This window comes from Pan paniscus, chromosome 18 (genome assembly GCF_029289425.2).
Source record: "Pan paniscus chromosome 18, NHGRI_mPanPan1-v2.0_pri, whole genome shotgun sequence".
Classification (NCBI taxonomy): Eukaryota; Metazoa; Chordata; class Mammalia; order Primates; family Hominidae; genus Pan; species Pan paniscus.
Genome location: NC_073267.2, coordinates 69,129,571 through 69,146,285, shown reverse-complemented (window position 1 = coordinate 69,146,285; position 16,715 = coordinate 69,129,571).

Sequence of the window (16,715 nt, the reverse complement as noted above, 5' to 3'; positions counted from 1 at the left end):
GGAAATATCTTTATAATATTAGGGCCCACTGAGCCCTTGATTCCTTATACATTTGGCAAGATGCCTGGAGGCCCGGTATGATAAACCGGGCTCTCTCTGTCCTGAGCATATAGACCAGGATATGATGGGTGATAGGTTAAATTGCTGTTAATGCTAATAAAAAGTCACATCTCACTTTCTTTACAATAAAGACAGTAAGCCCTTCTTGTTAACACTGCATGGGGTGAAATGAAGACAATAACAAAAGTGAAATAAGGCATATATACAAAACTGAAAAAAAAAGTCATCTACAAAAATAAGACCTTTACCAAATCAATTGTTTTTTGGTAACTAATGTGTGAACAAATGAACAGATCTGCTTGCAAAAATCAAGTGTGAACTCAGTGCTTCATTCCAGATAATGAAAATGACCGGCAACAAGATCTATTTTTAAACATTGCTAGTCAATCTTATAGTAACTGTAGCAAAAACAATGTTATAGAACAGTGTTTGTTTCAGGTTCAAGTTGTGATTGCCAATGTTATAAAGAGTGTATGGGAATAATGGGTTTGGAAGTGCAGATGAACTGGACATACAGAGATCCATAGGTCTGTTCCTTGGGACCACTGCATATGTTTACCGCTTTTGTCCAGAATCTGACCTCATTTTTCCCTCAGCCTATGAATAGAAATGATCATTCACTTTCCTCTTGTTTTACTCTGTGAGGTATGTGTGTATGTGTTTGTGCATGTTCATATGTGTCAGTGAGCCACAAGTGTATGCATTTGGGCACTTGAGTGAATATATAGATATCAAGTTGTGGTTGGGAAAAAGTTTTCAATACTGGAAATGGAACATCCAAGATAATCAAGCTTTATCACAATACTTCAATATATCTTTGTGTTGGAGTCTGTTTTTTTTTTAATTTTTCTTACCTGAAGCCACATTTTCAGGGGCAACTTTTGTTAACCCAGTTTCCGTATGTGCCAGGACTCAGAATTAAATGTGTATAGACCAAGCCCATGGAACAGGGAGGATGTACGATATTATCCTTACCTTCAAACAATTTGTCAAGCAAACAAAAATATGAGAAATTAGCAAACTATTAGCCATTGTACTCTTCATTGTAGAAAAGAAAAGGCGCAGATATTGAAATTTACCTTTACTTTTTTTCCCATGTTCTTTTTTTCTGGGTCTTTTGGTTTCTCTTCCTCCCACTGACTGACTTAGCTTTGCCTTTCATGGATGATGGGATCTTGATAATCTTGCTGCTCAGTAAAATCAAAATCACATTCCCATAGATGGCATTTATATGCCACCTTGGGTGGGAGATCGAAAAAGTGTTTCCAACACCTTTAAAATCACAGAACTTTAGAACTAGGAAAAAAAGAAACTTGAAAAAGATCCAGTTGTGCTGCATCATTTCTGATGGGTTATTGAAAGGCAACACCAAACACTGGTGGCAAGGCTTGGACTAGAAACCAGTAAGATCTATTTACTTGTCATCCAGGGATTTTATTGCTATCTCATTCCTTCTGTCCTACATTCATACATGCACTTAAAGAGTATTTAACTGCTTACCTGTACACATTCTAAAAAGAACTATAAAATAAAATGTGTAAATTGAGATCAATAAGAGAAGAACACCTGTCCTCAAGTAATGCAGTCCTCAATTGAAGACATGAAACTAACAGTTGTAGTATTCCATGGTGCAAGAGAGCTATAGTAAATCACTTGTTTCTCACTATAACTCTATAAGAAAAAAAAATTCCACAGAAAAAGTGCACAGAAATCAAAGACATGTATAACAAAAAGTCATGAAAAACATAAACACTTATCATTGATTATAAGCATATACTATCCTGTTAGTTTTGGCTGTGTCCCCACCCAAATCTCATCTTGAATTGTAGTTCCCATAATCCCCATGTCACGGGAGGGACCAGGTGGAGATAACTGAATCATGGGGGTGGTTTCCCCCATCCTGTTCTTGTGTTAGTGAGTTAGTTCTCATGAGATCTGATAGTTTTATAAGGGTCTTCTCCCCCATCGCTCTGCACTTTTCCTCGCTGCCACCATGTGAAGAAGGATGTGTTTGCTTCCCCTTCTGTCATGATTGTAAGTTTCCTGAGGCCTCCCCAGCCCTGCAGAGCTGTGAGTCAATTAATCCTGTTTCCTTTCTAAATTATCCAGTCTCAGGTATGTCTTTATTCGCAGCATGAGAACAGACTAATACATATTCTTTACGGAGAAAACAAAGCCACTAAAAATAATTGAAGTTAAATTGAATTTCTACATGCTTTTTAATGAGTCAAGTGGCAGAATATTTTTGCATCAGTGCTTATTATTATAGAATGTTTATCTTGGGGAAGTAATTCTATTTTTCAGAGCACAGTTTTGTCCTGTGTAAAATAAAGGATATAGGTTTAATGTCTGTGGTAGGCAGAACAGTGGCTCCAAGATGTCCATATTCTAATTCCCAGGACCTGTGGCATGGCAAAGAAGAATAAAGGTTCCAAGTGAGATTAAGATTGTTATCAGATAGCCTTAAAATAATGAGACTATTCTGGAGGATATGGGTGGCTCCAGTGTAGCTTCAAAGGGCCTTAAATGTAGAGGAGGGAGGCAGAACAGCCAGTGTCAGAATATTACAGTGTGAGACTCCACCAGCCACCGCTGGCTCTGAAGATGTAAGGGACCACAAGCCAGGGAATGCAGGCCATCTCAAAGCTAGAAAGGGCAAGGATGTGTATAGTTTCCTAGAAGGTCCAGAAGAAATGCAGCCCTGCTTATACCTTCACTTTAACCCAGTGAGACTGATTTTAGATTTTCCAAACTATGTGATAATAAATGTGTGTTATTTTAAACTGCCAAGTTTGTGATAATCTGTTACAGTAGTAATAAAAACTTAACACAGTGTCCAATGAGCTTTACAAGGTTATGATAACAGTTTTCTCCAAACCCAAATTCTCTCTATCTTCCCCCATCCTTACTTCCTCCTTCACTCCCCTCCAAAAATCTTTGAAAATTCCCTCCATTCTACCTTACCTCGTTTTATAGGCCTCCCTTACTCCTTTCTCATTTCAGGCTTTTTCTTTCTGTTCTACATTAACATTGTTTCTATTCCATTAGAAATTAATGAAATCTTCCTTGGTTCCTCTCAATTCTCCCTTTCACCCATTCTCTTAGTGAATATGACAAGGTCCAGTAATCAAGAAAACAAAGATCAAATATTAGGAAGAGGAAAGTAAGAAGTTGTGAATATCAATATTTATTTACTTACATATTTATTTCTCATCACAATAAATTTTCTGAAGAAACTAGTTTAAAATAAGAGATAATCATGCCTACTCGATCAGGATCTTGTAAGGTCACAACTAATTTATAAATAATTGCTAATAATATAGAAGATGCTCAGAATTATAAGCTAATGAAAACATTAATTTGAGTTCAGGTCCAATATCTTGAAATCAACATTTTTCAAAGCTTATTGAAATTTCTTTACATTTATCATGAAAGATATGTATTAAAGAACAAAAAGAAAGAAAACAAATATAAAAGGATTCAGAAAAAATGCTCAGTTTTGTAAATAATGCATTCTGAATATACTTGAGTTAGCCATTTCCTTGAATTTATCAAAATGCCATATTCAGTTAAGCTGAAAACTAATCCTGTTTCAAACATTGCTCAACGTGCATTGAAGAAAAAAAGAGATGACTGAGTATGTAGAAGCGCATCTGAATATGCATTCAATATAAACTAATAGCAGCTGGGGAAATAAAATGCTTTTGATGCAGATGGACAAGTGTTCTGTAGAAAACATTTTCATCCTTTTTTAACAGAGTTTTTTTCTCATTTTTAATGCAGACATAATCTTAAAGAAAATTTCTAAGAATTCATTGCAAAGTTCATTTTTAGAAAAATCCATCAAGTTTTAAAATTTTCTCTCTCTCTCTCTCTCTGTGTGTGTGTGTGTGTGTGTGTGTGTATGATGTGTGTCTATAGAAGACATATATATATTCCATACAAACAGGTTAGTTTACAAAAGTTTATTTTCAAGCAGTCATTTGAGACTCAAAATATTGTTTCCCATCGCTTGATCTGGCAATCTAAAAGCGTATTTAACTAACAATTACACTAAAACAGTAGATTTTATCTGAGGAAATAAAAAAGAATGTTGCAATTATTGGACCAATTAACAAAATTAATCAGTAAGTAGTTAGCCTTCTGGAATACCTATTTTAAAAAATGTGGAATTTACTGGATACTACATATTTGAAAACATGTGAATGACATTCATTAGTATTTTATGTTCAGAATGTTAGAGGTCTGAGTGAGGGAAATTCCCTACCTGTTCAAGGGATGTGTGACTCTAATCCCATAACTTCAGCTCTTCCCACAATAACCTCTTATCAGAACAAAGCAAGCCATCATCACTACATTTCAGCAGACGCTCTACATACACCATTAATTATTTATTCATTCAATAAAACTTATTGAGCACAAATAAAGTGTCCGGCAACATGTTGTTTCTTTGTTCACAACAGCCTTGTGAATAGAAGATTGATGTTCCCATATTAGAGATGAGAAAAGTGAGACTCAGCATTTTCATAACATGGCTACCTTTCTGTGTATTCACTATGTGACTGAGAGAACGTGTCATCTCATTTAATCCTCACAACAATCTGATGAGGTCAGTATTTTACTGTACTGAGGAGCGAACTGAGAATTACAGGGTTAAGAAACTGGCCAGAAGTTAAATAGCAATTTAGTAATGGAGCCAGAAGCCAATCCTGAATTTTGTTTGATGCTGGATCCCAAGCTTTTAAACTGCATGTTTAAGTTATTTGTCAACAAATGCAAAATTATTAAGAAGTACAGTTTGGGCTTGAACCCACATTTCCCTTTCATTTTATTTACTTTATTTTACTGTTTAATTTAATTCAACTGTATTTTATTTCATTGAGTTGGGATCGGCTCTGTCGCCCAGGCTAGAGTACAGCAGTGTGATCACAGCTTATTGTAACTTTGACTCTCAAGCTCAAATTATCCTCCTGTCTCAGCCCCCTGAGTAGCTAGGACTATAGGCATGTGACACCACACCAAGCTAAATTTTTAAATTTTTTGTAGAGATGAGGTCTCGCTATGTTGCCCAATCTGGTCTCAAACTCCTGGCCTCAAGTGATCCTCGACCTTCCAAAGTGCTGGGTTTACAGGCATGAGCCACTGTGCCCAGCTTGAACCCACATTGCTTACTTCAAAGCCTAATGACCAATTTCGTGAAGGAGGTAAGACATGTAACCCAAGCATTATAATGCAATATGAAAAGTGCCTTAACCAGTGTGTGAGGGGTTAAAGCAGGGTAGGCTTTACAAAGCAAGTTGATTGAGCTGAAATTTCAGGGCGAATGTAAATTGAATAGAAGACAAGTAAAGAGAACAACATTTCAGCAGTGAGAAGACGTTTCCTAGTGGCACAGGTACATGGAAGTGCATACATATTCAGGGGACTACAAGTCTGCAAAATAATGGAAACATAAAATTCATCATTGGAAGTGGCAGTAAATTAGACTGGAAATATAAGTGAAGATCAGTTTGTACACTCCCCTTATAAAGTTGGTGTTTTCTTGCTTTGAAAAGAATAACTAATTTACCTGGTAAGAGCCAATGGCTCTTTACCTTTACTTCAATGAAAGGGACAAATAACGGCTTTGCAATGTAGTTAGGCTTTGTTTTTTCTCCTTTCTTTTTTTTTTAAAACAAATCACAAACTCTTAAAAAGTTGAAGTATAACACACATTGAGTACACTGCATAGGTCACCAGGATACAGTTTGCCAAATTCTCCAATTCTCCAATTGCACACGTACACATACCCAGAGCAGCCTAAGAAACTGAATTGACCAGGCCCCCAGAGTTGCCCTGTGCTTCTCCCAACCAGTGTATCCACCTCAGGGCGACAATAATCCATAGCCTGGTATCTAGTACCATGGATGAGTTTTGGTTACTTTCGAAATTTATGTAAATGAAATAATACAATATGCATTCTTTTTGTGTCTGGTTTCTTTCATTTAATCTTATGTTTGAAAATCGCCTTTTGAAGTTAAAAAAAAAAACTTTAAATATATAATACATTGAAATGATTTTTAAACATTCAAATAGGATAAAAAGATTACAGTGAAAAACTCTTCTGTCTCCCAACCCAGTCCTCTACCTCCCTTCTCTGAAGATAACCAATATTAACAATTTCTTGATCATCTTTGGAAAGAAATTTTAGGCACAAATAGACCTCTGAATGTGTTATCTTTCTTCCCCTGCACATAAATGGTGGCACATACTACACAAAGAAGAAAAGTCCTTGGGAGATGTACTTCCTAAATATCTCCTGAGTCCTACTGTTTGTTCATTTCTATTATTCCACTCCTGTTGAAGAATACAGGGATGTTACTTTGAAAAGACTGTCACTCAGTTTGGGTTTGATTCATGTTTTGTCATGATTAGATTCAGCTTATGTACTTTTTTGGCACTAATACTACAAAAGAGATATTGTGTTTTTCTTAGTACATTATATCAGGAGAGACCTCATGTAGGTTTGTGCCATTACTGTGAAGTGAATTTCAGTCCTTTAGCTAAGGTGAAGTCAATCAGGTTTCTACAATATTACCAATTTTCCTTTTGTAATTAATCAGTAATCAATGAGGAGATTCTTTGAGACAATGTATAATTTTGTTTCCTCGTCAAGTATTTATTCAATGTTTTTAACTTCTATTGATGAATTTTGCTTAATCAGTCATAATTATAACAACTAAAAACTGATATTATTAAGTTTATTTTTATTGTTCTCAAGGTCTGCTGCACTCTCAAGCCAGGCTATGTCAGCTGGACTATGTGGTGCCTTTTGTACCTGTCTACATCCTGCTGTCCTGTTCACCATCTGCAGAGGGCTCAGCTTGCAGTCCCAGAGGAAATGTACATTTCCAGAAGAGTGAAAGAAAGATCTAGAGCCTAAGCTAATGACATCTAGTAGTCTGAACTTGTCTTTGTGTCCACCTTGTTTTGGTTCCAGAGAAATGAGACAGTTGCTAGTGAGGTTGGTGCTACCTTGCATAGCTTCTAAACCTCAAACCTACCTTGGAGATTTTGTCCCTGGCTTTTTCTTTGTTCTCAGGTCTTATCATTCCCTTTTTTCTGGACGTGAAATCTAGATCTTTGATTTTGAAAAGAAATTTGGACGCTTGACTATGTATTCCCAAATTCTTTTTTTTTATTATTATTATATTTTAAGTTTTAGGGTACATGTGCACAACGTGCAGGTTTGTTACATATGTATACATGTGCCATGTTGGTGTGCTGCACCCATTAACTCATCGTTTAGCATTAGGTATATCTCCTAATGCTATCCCTCCCCTCTCCCCCCACCCCACAACTGTCCCTGGTGTGTGATGTTCCCCTTCCTATTCCCAAATTCTTTAGCAAGTTGTTTTCTGGACTTAATCCCAGACTTAGAGTTGTTTATAAATACCTTGATGATAGTGTGTGATTGGAAGAAGGTGTAAGTGGTAAGACACTGTCTGGCTACTCTGCTTGGAATCTCCTCTTCAGGATATTCTTGGCCTTGGCTTGATTCTAAGGCCTCCTCAGGTCCAGGTCTTTGCTGGAATCAGCAGCTCCCTCTTCAATTCTGAAACCATATCTGGATTGTAGACCAGATTCTTTTCTGTGTTGATTTCTAAAGCAAGTTTTCATTCGTTAGCATAACCTGGGTAAAGTTTTTTGTTAAATGAAGATTTGCAGCTGATCTGTGAAGTTGGTGCTGCTGCACCTATAATTTTTTGCTACGATCTCCTTTGAAGAGCTATCCTTAACTAGTCCATATAGGAAAAGTCTTGGTACCTATGGATTCAACTAGGCATCTTCTGGCTCAGTGTTCATCTGTATGCACAGTTATGTGTAAGCACTAGGAGCTGAGCCTGAAAAGTACCTATGAGGCAAGATTAACTTTCTTGGGTATTTGTTGGAATGTCGGAAAAAGTCTTGAGTGGTTCACATGAAAACTGTTAATTTAGCAAGAACACAATTTAGAGAGGGGAAAACCTAGCTCTGCTCACTGACACATGTGCAAGATGAGATGCTGGCAGTGGAATTGTGTATTTATGATAATTTTGCTGTTGCAGGGCAAGGGAGGCCATCTACCAGGGAATTGCAGTAATTAGATGAGGAAAGTGATTGTTCCATAAAACTCAGCTAAAATGTTACAGTGGAGCAGAGAGAAATGAAGAATAAAGAGTGTTTCCCAAGTCAGAAAAGATTGTTTTATTGTCTATTTTACAAGCATAGTTAGGATGTTAAATTGGAAGCAAATCTAGCTGGAAAGCAGTAACACACCAGATTTGGCCATCAAATTAATTCTGTCGTAATGAAATGTGAAATTTGACTACTGAAATGAAGAGGAATTGGATTTAGGCTGCTTATCCTGGCGGCTTTCAATTATAATATAACATAATACACATTCTTTTGTAAAACATAAAAATAAATGCTGAGCAAACAGAGGCAACTACTGAACACCACCACCACCAACAACAAAAACCATAAAAATAACTGCCAATCCAGACATTTCCAAGGCTTACCTGGGAAGTCATCTGAAAAATGAGGGGATCAAAATACATAATTTCTAATGTCCTTTACAGCTCTGCTCTAAATGCCAGCAGCCATAAATTTAGGTCTTAGGAAAGATCAACATGTCATGACACAAAATAAAGTATTAAAGTTGGCAAACAATTTACTTCTTCATAAGTTAAACAAGTTCAGCATTATTCCTGTAATGATGGCACGCTTGCTGTCCTGATTTTGACTATACTTTCTTAAGATAGAAAGTGATTAAATTATAGCTAGTATCCTAAGCCCATGTAAGCATGGATGCTATTGGAGGAGTGGAGATATGTATGCTACTCACTTATATATTAGCCCCAGAGCATGGCGAAATTTCTATGTTTGTTCGTAGCGCTTCTCTCCATACTTTTTATCAGGTTTCTTCCTTAAGAGAGAAGAATTAGACATATCTTTATGCATTTTATTTGACTTGTCTGCACAGGAATAAATTAGTGAGACAGTGCTATAGTTTGTATGTTTGTTCCTCTCAAAACTCACATTGCAATTTTATCCCCATGTTGGAGGTAGGGGCCTAATGGGATGTGTTTGGGTCATGGGAACAGACTCCTCATGCCCTCTGTTAGTTCCCAGGAGAGCTGGTTGTTTATAAGAGCCTGTTACCCACCCCCATCTTTCTTTCTATGTAATCCCTAAACATGCTGGCTCTCCTTCCCCTTACATCGTAAGTGGAAGCAGCCTGAGGCCCTCACCAGAAGCAGATGCTAGCACCATGCTTCTTGTATAGCCTGCAAAGCCATGAGCAAAATAACTTTCTTCTCTTTATAAATTACCCATCCCTAAGTATCCCTTTATGGCTAAACAGACTAAGACATGAAATTGATACTTAGGACTGGGGAATTACTATAAAGATGCCTGAAAATGTGGAAATGTCTTTGGAAATGGGTAATGGGTTGGAAGAGTTTTCAGGGCTCAGAATAAGACGAAAAGATGAGGGAAAGTTTGGAACTTCTTAGATATTGGTCAAATGGTTGTTACTAAAATGCTGATAGAACTATAAACAGTACTGGCTGCACTTGGTGGTTTATGACTGCAATCCTAGCAGTTAGGGAGGCTGAGGAAGGAGGCTCTCTTAAGGACAGAAGTTTGAGACCAGCCTGGGCAACATAGTAAGACCCTGTCTCTACAAAAAAAAAAAAAAAAGAAGAAGAAGAAAAAAAAATGAAAAAAGATATACACAGTAAAGGACAAGCTGATAAGGTCTTGAATGGAAATAAAAAACCTATTGGGAATTGAAGCAAAGGTCACCCTTGTTACACCTTAGCAAAGGACTTGGCTACATTGTATTCATGCCTGAGGGCTTTGTGGAAGGCTGAAGTTGAGAGTGATGACCTAGGGTATCTGATGGAAGAAATTTGTAAGCAGCAAAGACTTCAAGAACTGGCATGGTTATTTTTATCAGTTTATGATCATATACAGCAGCAAAGGAATGGCCTAAAGGTGAGATTTATAATGAAAAAGGACACAGAGCACTAAAATATGGAATATCTACAGCCTGGCCATGTGGCAGACAAAGAAAGAGCATTATCAGGAGAGGACTCTGAGGGTGCAGATGAGCAACAACTTGCTAGAGAGATTAGCATGAATAAACGGAAATTAAATGTTAATCATCAAGAAAATGCCAACGAGGACCTGAAGACATTTCAGAAATCTTCAAGACTGACCCACCTATCACAGGCCCGGAAGCCTAGGAGAACAGAATGGTTTGGGGAGCCAGGGCCAAAATGCTGCTTCTCTGCACCATCTCAACATGCTGCTCCCTATATTCTCACTGCTCTGGTTCCAGCCACAGCTCAAACAGCTCCAGGTACAACTCAAGCCACTGTTCTGGAGGGTGTAAGCAATAAGCCTTGGTGGCATCCATGCAGTGTTAAGTCTGCAAGTGCCCAGAATGGAAGAGTGATAGAGGCTTGGCAACTTCTACCTAGATTTTAGAGGATGTATCAGAAAGCCTGGATGCCCAGGCAGAAGTTTGCCACAGAAGCTGAGCCACTATAAAGAATACCCACAGGGGCAATATCTAGTGGAGCCATTGAGGTGGGGCTACAGTGAGGACCCATAATAATCAAGCCACCAGTAGCATGCAACTGCAGCCTGGAGAAAGCCACAGGAATTCAAATCCAACCTGTGAGAGCAGCCACATGGGCTGTGCCCAGCAAAGCCATGGGGATAAGGCTGCCCAAGACCTTGAAAATTCACCCTTCACACTAATGTGCTCATGATGTGAGACATGGAGTCAAGGGAGATTATTCTGGAGCTATAAGATTTAATGTCTGCCCTGCTGGGTTTCAGACTTGTGTGGGGGCCTGTTACACCTTTCTTTTGGACTATTTCTCCATTTTGGAATGAGAATGCTTACCTAATGTCTGTTATACCATTGTATCTTGGAAGTAAATAACTTGTTTTTACAGACTTATAGCTGGAAAGAATTGCCTTGTGTCTCAGATGAGATTTGGGACTTTAGACTTTTGAGTTGCTGCTAGAACAAGTTGTGGGACTTTTGAAGACTATTGAAAAGGAACGATTGTGTTTTGCAATGTAAAAATGACATGAGTTTGTGTGGGGGGGATAGGGAGAGGAATGCCATAGCTTGAATGTTTTGTCCCACCACACTCCATGTTGCAATTTGATCCCAATGTTGGTGGTATCACCTAATGGGAAGTGTTTGTGTCATGGGGGCAGACTCCTCATGAACATATTAATGCCCTTACTGAGGAGGGGGAGAGTGAGTTCTCCCTCTATTAGTTCCTGGGACAGCTGGTTGTTATCAAGAGGCTGGCACCTCCCCATTCTCTCTCTTGCTTCCTTTCTTGACATGTGATCTCTGTACATGCCAGCTTCCTTTCACCCTCCATCAGGAGTGAAAGCAGACTGATGCCCTTACCAGAAGCAGAGGCTGGCACCATCTTGTTGGACACTATGCAGAACCATGAGCTAAATAAACTATTCTCTATAAATTACTCATCCTCAGGTATTTCTTTATAGTAACTCTAAACAAAGACAGAGAGACTATTGAACCTCATTAAAAATTCACTCTTCAAATCCAGAGCAAGGGGAAAAAAACATTAATTATGCCTTCTAAGTTTTTCTATTGATAGCATGTTAAAATGATAATATTTTGGATAGGTTGAATTAGATAAAATATATTATTAAAATTAATTTACCTTTTTTTCTATAATATGGTTACCAGAAAATTTTAATTATATATGCAGCCTGTACTATATTTCTATTAAACCATGCTAATCTAGACAATCCACAGAATAGCACACTGTCACACTCTTTTAGTGACAGCATGCCCACTGCAACTGAGGAGCATGTGTATTGGGTATCATAGTAAGCCACATAATCTCCAGAGGTTGGGAGGACCTAAAAAGGTTCAGCAGCTTACTATATTGGTGAAATTTTTGGTCTGGTGCATGCTTGGGCATCCTCCCCAAAGTAAAGGGTATCTTACTGCACCTTGAGCCACCTGTCACCAAAAGAAAAGTATATTAGAAGATCTCTTCAGTTATTGGAGATATTCCACACTTGAAAATATTGCTCTAATTAGTTTATTTGGTGACAGAAAAGACAATTGATATGATTTGTCTGTGTCTCCACCCAAATCTCATCTTAAATTGTATTTCCCATAATCCCCACATGTCACGGGAGAAACTCAGTAGGAGGTAATTGAATCATGGGGGCATAAAACAGCCCCAGGCTGTTTTATGATATTGAATGAGTTTTCATGAGATATGATGGTCTTATAAGGGGCTTTTCCCCCTTTCCTCAGCACTTCTCTCTCCTGCTGCCATGTGAAGAAGGATGTGTTTACTTCCCCTTCCACCATAATTGTAAGTTTCCTGAGGCCTCCTCAGCTACACAGAAATGTGAGTCAAGTAAACCTCTCTCACCAGTCCTATTCAACGTACTATTGGAAGTTCTGGCCAGGGCAATCAGGCAGGAGAAAGAAATAAAGGGTATTCAATTAGGAAAAGAGGAAGTCAAATTGTCTCTGTTTGGAGATGTCATGATTGTATATTTAGAAAACCCCATCATCTCAGCCCAAAATCTCCTTAAGGTGATAAGCAATTTCAGCAAAGTCTCAGGATAAAAAATCAATGTGCAAAAATCACAAGCATTCCTATACTCCAATAACAGACAAACAGAGCCAAATCATGAGTTTACTCCCATTCACAATTGCTAAAATGAGAATAAAATACCTAGGAATCCAACTTACAAGGGATGTGAAAGATCCCTTCAAGGAGAACTACAAACCACTGTTCAACTAAATAAAAGAGGACACAAACAAATGTAAGAACATTCCATACTGATAGATAGGAAGAATCAGTATCGCAAAAATGGCCATAATGCCCAAAATAATTTATAGATTCAATGCTATCCCCATTAAGCTACTACTGACTTCCGTCACAGAACTGGAAAAAACTACTTTAAATTTCATATGGAACCAAAAAGAGCCCGCGTAGCCAAGACAATCCTAAGCAAAAAGAACAAAGCTGGAGGCATCATGCTACCTGACTTCAAACTACACTACAAGGCTACAGTAGTCAAAACAGCATGGTACTAGTACCAAAACAGATATATAGACCAATGGAACAGAACAGAGGCCTCAGAAATAACACCACACATCTAAAACCATCTGATCTTTGACAAACCTGACAAAAACAAGCAATGGGGAAAGGATTCCCTATTTAATAAATGGTGCTGGGAAAACTGGCTTGCCATATGCAGAAAGCTGAAACTGTATCCCTTCCTTACACCTTATACAAAAATTAACTCAAGATGGATTAAAGACTTAAATGTAAGACCAAAAACCATAAAAACCCTAGAAGAAAACCTAGACAATACCATTCAGGACACAGGCATGGGCAAAGACTTAATGACTAAAACACCAAAAGCAATGGCATCAAAATCCAAAATAGACAAATGGGATCTAATTAAACTAAAGAGCTTCTGCACAGCAAAAGAAACTATTATCAGAGTGAACCAGCAACCTACAGAATGGGAGAAAATTTCTGGAATCTATCCATCTGACAAAGGGCTAATATCCAGAATCTACAAAGAATTTAAACAAATTTACAAGAAAAAAACAAACAACCCCATCAAAAAGTGGGCAAAGGATATGAACAGGCACTTCTCAAAAGAAGACATTTACGCAGCCAACAGACACATGAAAAAATGCTCATCATCACTGGTCATCAGAGAAATGCAAATCAAAACCACAATGAGATACCGTCTCACACCAGTTAGAATGGCAATCATTAAAAAGTCAGGAAATAACAGGTGCTGGAGAGGATGTGGAGAAATAGGAATGCTTTTACACTATTGGTGGGAGTGTAAATTAGTTCAACCATTGTGGAAGACAGTGTGGCAATTCCTCAAGGATCTAGAACTGGAAATACCATTTGACCCAGCACTCCCATTACTGGGTATATACCCAAAGGATTATAAATCATTGTACTATAAAGACACATGCACACTTATTTTTATTGCAGCACTGTTCACAGTAGCAAAGACTTGGAACCAACCCAAATGTCCAACAGTGATAGACTGGATAAAGAAAATGTGGCACATATACACCATGGAATACTATGCAGCCATAAAAAGAATGAGTTTATGTACTTTGCATCATTCTCACCAAAGCAACCAAAGAAGAGAAAACCAAACACCTCATGTTCTCACAAGTGGGAGGTGAACAATGAGAACACATGGACACAGGGAGGGGAACATCACACACTGGGGCCTGTTGGGGGCTGGGGGGCTGGGGGAGGGATAGCATTAGGAGAAATACCTAATGTAAATGACGAGTTGATGGGTGCAGCAAACCTACATGGCACATGTACACCTGTGTAACAAACCTGCACATGTACCCCAGAAATTAAAGTATAATAACTAAAAAAAAAAAAAGAATTGAGGTTTGGGAACCTCTACCTAGATTTCATAGGATGTATGGAAATGCCTGGATGTCTAGGCAGAAGTTTGCTCCAGCAGCTGAGCCCTCATTGAGAGCCTCTGCTAGGGCAGTGTGGAAGGGAAATGCAGAGTCAGAGCCCCCACACATAGTGCCCACTGTGGCACTGCCCCCACACAGAGTGCTCACTGTGGCACTGCCTAGTGGAGTTGTGAGAAAAGAGCCACCCTCCTCTCAGCCCCAGAATGGTAGATCTACTGTGTGCCTGGAAAAGCCACAGACACTCAACACCAGCCTGTGAAAGCAGCAAAGCCACAGCAGTGAAGCTGCCCAAAGCTGTGGGAGCCCACCTCTTACATCAGAGTGACCTGGATGTGAGACATAAAGTCAAAGTGGATCATTTTGAAACTTCAAGGTTTAATGACTGCCCTTTAGATTTTGGACTTGCATAGGGCCTGTAGCCCATTTGTTTTGGCCAATTACTCCCATTTGGAATGGGTGTATTTACCCAAATCATGTACCTCATTGTGTCTAGAAAGTAACTAACTTGCTTTTGATTTTTCAGGCTCATATGCAAAAGGGACTTGCCTTGTCACAGATGAGACTTTGGACTTAGACTTCTGGGTTAATACTGGAATGAGCTGACTCTGGGAGACTGTTGGAAAGGCATGATTGTGTTTTGAAATGTGAGGACATGAGGTTTGGGAAAAATTAGGGGTGGCATGATATAGTTTGGTTGCGTCCCCACCCAAATCTCATCTTGAATTGTAGCTCCCATAATCCCCACATGTTGTGGGAGGGACCTGGTAGGAGGTAATTGAATCATGGGGGCAGTTACCCCTGTGCTATTCTTGTGATAGTGAGTGAGCTCTCGCCAGATCTGATGGTTTTATAAGGGATTTTTCTTCCTTTGCTCAGCACTTCTCTCCCCTGCTGCCATGTGAGGAAGGGTATGTTTGCTTCCCCTCCCACCATGATTGTAAGTTTCCTGAAGCCTCCCCAGCCATGTGGATCTGAGAGTCAATTAAAACTATTTTCTTTATAGATTACGCAGTCTTGGGCAGTTCTTTATAGCAGCATGAGAATCGACTAATATTGCTGTTAATTTTGACTATATCCAAGAGCAAGAAATGAATTCATATTAGGTCTAATCTTCAGTACAAGAAGATCTACAGCTTGGTCCATACACCCTACAAAATCCTATGTGGTAGGGTTGAAACTGGCATGTCTGGTTTGTGTTAATGACTCTCCTCTCAAAATATTCCTCTCAAAATATTCATCACATTTCTGTGATCAATCAGAATCCCAGAGAAGCTATGCATGGATGAACTGAATTTAAGAATATCTGATCACTCCAAGAGATGCTCTATAGTAGCTGTATTTGGTACCGTCCCAGATATCCTTCACTGGGCCAGTGCCCTCATCCCCTGAATGCCACGTATTAGCTGCCAACGATCTACAAATGCCCTGTACTTCAGAGCTGCCCTTGGATAAATGGAAGCCTTCTTTCCCAGGATATTACATTCCTTATAGGAGCCAGCTGGCTACCAATAACTGCTTAATAGGAGGCAAAAAGGCTAACACCCCTTAACTCAAGGCAGAACTAACACTGTGATAAAATTGTTGATGTAGAACTCTACGTGGGACAAGGTTTAAATCATTGCCAGCCAAGTCTGCATCCTTGCTTAGCTTCATTTTCCTGACATACCTTGCCTTCTTCACCTCCCTTCTTTGAGAGCAGTCTTAATCAGTCCCTTTCATAATAATTATCAAGCGCTGTAGATTTGGAGAGCTTAATAACTTTCTAATGTTGATCAATTAAAACACTCTCTCCATTCCTAAGTATATGCAGCTACGAATTAAGGGATGTAAAGCATCCCATAAACTAAAAAGTAAAACCATAGGTTCATATTTCTTATGGCGTTGTATAACACTACAAGACAAGCCACCTAGACTAGTTCAAGAGCTACCCATGTGGGAGGAAGATCTAGTATGAATGGTTGACAAGATGGATGATGACTATTATTCCATTTTTATTACTATTATTTTACTTACAAAATACAATTTTAGGATTCTGGATGATAGGAGGGGGGCATTAGTGAAGGCATTTCAGGGGAGATAATGTTAAAACTGGATTATAAAGATGAATAGCAATTAGCTAGGA